Below are 3636 nucleotides of genomic sequence, written 5' to 3' on the forward strand. Positions count from 1 at the left end.
ATAATAGTATTTAAAAAAGGTTTCATTCATTTCTATTTACAGTAATTAATCCAGTTTGTACAGCCCATTGAGGGAGAGGTACGCTGGATTCCGTGTCCCGCTCTCTGATTGGCTCCAGTCAATCTATTATGTTAATGAGGAGGGCGTGGCTGGGGGGCCCCAGAGACGCTCGGCTGCTGAGAAACGGTTTATTGTGTCGTTTGACCCGAAGCTGGCGCACCTCATCCTTCGCCCTCTCTCTGTGTGAGCTGGCTCTCTTGGTGGATTTATTTGCATTAATCTCTTGCTACTTGCCGCGGAAGGATTCTCTTACCGGCTCGGTTGATCTTGGGAATAAGTGGGAAGAATGTGGATTAATATGAACCGAGATGCGGGTTCGGGCTGAGCGGACTTAGTCTTTGGAGATGTGCAGACAGAAAGGTGTGTTTCCTCTTGTTTTTACTGCGCTTCCTTGCAGGAAAGACGGTCTGTCTTCCAGTATGTGTGTGTGTGCGTGCGCGTGCCGGGAGAATGTAGTTTTATACAGTGTGTGCTCGTGCATTTTATATAGATTAAATAGTTGCTTTTTGGCACAATAGCGCATAAGCGCGTGCACGTTTTGCATCTCTGATTGACGGCTGTCAGTCAGTCGGACATCAGCGTCCAAAAGCTGCACTAATGGAACTGGCTCAAAGACACGTGCATGTGTTTAATGTTTTTGTTCTATCCGCGCACATTAAGTCATGGTTTAACTTTAGTGTCTGATGCTGACATGTTGAAGGTTTTAAGGCTGGTTCTGGGTGCGCGTTCCTGGAGGGGTACGCCTTCACCCCTTCTTTCTTCTTCTCAATAAAAATGTTCCATCTGAACACTTTTTTTGTGACTTTGTTTTAACCTTTGTTTTAAGGTGATTTTTTTTAAGTGCTCGGTCACAAAGATATGAATCTGTGTGAGTGTGTGTTTTGGTCTGGTTCTCTGATAGACTCTCCCTCTCTGCTCAGCAGAGGTGGCATTTGGGTCTAAAATTCTGTTCTGGTTCCAGGAACCTGGCTGCGCACAGCTGCGCGCAGCGTTTATGCTCATAAATGATTTATTCACCTGGGACCTTAGTCACCTGGAAGGACCAATCACTGAAGCGATCAATATTTCTCACAGCCCGCATAGGGGAACAGTCTAAAATCGGTTAGAAATTCGGGCGTACTGTCGGAATATGATGGGTAATACCTTATTTGACTTTTCAGAGAAACCATTCAGGGTGAATGAGACTTTTAAACGCTGTATGGTTTAAAGCATTTTATCTTATAGACACAATTATAAATCATTTTTGCATTTGATCTGCTATCTTTAAGCGGATTGCTTCTCTGTGACTATCCCCAAGGGTTCCACTGCTGCCACTCTGTCTTCACTCTCTCCCTCACACACTCAGAGGTGGCAGGTTGATAGCCAAAGGGTGGATCATTTTGGTAATGAGGTGGATGACTTCTGCACATCCTGGTTCAGTAGTTGGTGGAATAAAAAGGGGGAAAATCTGTTCAGCAAAGACCTCTGAGCTTTCCATTAAGGAGCTTATTTGGTGTTAGTCATAAAAAATAAATCAATACATTTAAAACGAGCTGAATTAAAGTTAGAACAAAAACCCTTATATTTGTGAGAAAGTTATAATCATGTCCTCAATAATAAGATATCATTACAACATTTGTGAAGCTTTTTGATACAGCAGATGATGCCAGGTGATACCGGGCATCTGTCCTATAAGGGCTCCATCGTTTGAATAAGATTTTTCTAGTTAGTTGGTGTTGTAAGTGTTTGTTTATCATATAATTTATAAATAAAAATCTAAAAAATGTAAAATGAAAACAGAATATACATATATATATGGAGATTGAGGACAACAGGTCTATCTCTAATAGATACTAAATATGTCAGGGTTAAGCTAGAAGGCACAGCTTGGCAATTTAGGGGTAAAATTTTAGAGTAAACATCTTTAATTGTCACTAATTGGCATCCTTCAGCCTCTCATTAGCCATGCTGCGTGCAGATTGATGAGTATTAACAGGTAATTTCTGTTAGCATTGGAGGTAAAGGAGAAGCAGCTTTGAAGGTCATCCTCTTCCTCCCTGTTTTTTTGTTTAATCCACTTTCGTTCAGAAATAAAAAGTAAAGCCCATCAGTCACTCCAGGAAGGACTCTGTTCCACCAATTAGCTGTCCCTTATGAGCAGGATATTGAATTGATCATGTCAGGCATTGATGCTTTTTGGCAAAAAGACTCACTGTAGAGCTACGGAGGACTAAGTCAGCATGCAGAGTTACTGCTGCGTGTCGGGCACAGACTGTAATCTGTCAGTGAATGCAAACAAGTTAATATATGTGGGAGGAGATGGGGTCTAATAGAGGTTAAATACACATTTACTGCTATTTTACAAGGAAAATGACTGCTGGCGGTATCTGATTTAAAAGCCGGACATAAATGTTTATGAGCTGATCATATCTGAGTGTGCAGAGTAATGTGAGGTTGAAAGAAGACAGTAAAATGATAGTTGGAAAGCAGTCTGCTCAATTAGTTCCTTCTGTAGGTTGTTTATTTTTGTTAAATTTTACAAACTTCGATTCATCATATTTGGAACTTTATTTTTAACATATGATCTATGTAAATGTTTATTTCACTTATATGTTGCTTTTACACAAATGGTCAAAGTATGTCTAATGTAAGTTTTTATCCTGTCACGTAGATGCACATCACTACTCTGATATTAGGTCTACTGAAATATAAGTCTTTAAAAAGTGTGTTTTTAAGCACCTGGACTCTTTTTAAGTAAAAATAAATGATTATTTTAAACGATTACTTTGTGATTCTTCTGGGAGAATCCAGGGGCTATAACAAAACTGTAGTTATGGCCCATAACTACTAATACATCCCAGGAGATGAGCCTTTAAGCTAGATAACACAAATGGATGGCATTAAATTATGTCCTGCAGCCAGCCTGTTGTGGACCCCAGTATCTGATAGGCTCAATTTCAGAGATAATTCGGCTTATTTATTATCTGACCACTGACTTATGCACCTCACAGCAGGAAGAGGTTTTAGCTGCTAGCCAGAGAAATTTCATTCATCTTGTTTGTTTCTGTCCCTGAGTTGTGATGTTATGTAGGAACCGTCTATATTAAATGGTGTGGCTGTTTGATATATCCAGAGAAACAAAACTATCCAAAAAAACAACAGAGGTTTTGGAGAATAACGCATGCAACTGATTTTGACTGACTTTTCCTCTGAAAATGTATTATTAAAAAGATGCAAGGGCGTTCAAATAATTTTGGTTGCATTCCTAATATGAGCAATGTTGACTACTGTTAGCAGAGTAGAAGCTGTTTTATGTTGAAGATTGTATCCTCTGTAAAACAGAGTGACTGAACAAATACAAACTGAACATTTTAATCTGACTTTGACATTGTAATTTTATGATTCTCTGGCTAGCTGAGGCAGCATTGATGAAAAAACACTTTGGGTGTGTTCGATTTCAGAGGCTGCATCCTCCAAGGACCCCGATTATCTGGACTGGGCCCTTAGAGAGTAGGTGTGGAACGGTTCACAAAATCCACAGTTCGGTTCGGTTCACGGTTTCGTGGTCACGGTTTTCGTTTCGGTTCGGTATATGTT

The 3636-nt window shown here is 40.0% G+C and overlaps 1 protein-coding gene across 2 annotated transcripts in view; it reads left to right on the forward strand.

Annotated features, from left to right (window-relative positions):
- Nucleotides 1–200: 200 nt before the first annotated feature.
- The window catches only part of LOC107084518 (semaphorin-6D-like), a 201063-nt gene continuing 197627 nt past the window's right edge, over nt 201–3636 (forward strand). For both annotated transcript variants that reach the window (XM_015374399.1, XM_015374397.1), the window contains exon 1: nt 201–420. The gene's annotated coding sequence lies outside the window, so the exon portion shown is untranslated. The remainder of the gene's footprint in view (nt 421–3636) is intronic.

This window comes from Cyprinodon variegatus, unplaced genomic scaffold, assembly GCF_000732505.1.
Source record: "Cyprinodon variegatus isolate N-32 unplaced genomic scaffold, C_variegatus-1.0 Scaffold101, whole genome shotgun sequence".
NCBI classification, from domain to species: Eukaryota; Metazoa; Chordata; class Actinopteri; order Cyprinodontiformes; family Cyprinodontidae; genus Cyprinodon; species Cyprinodon variegatus.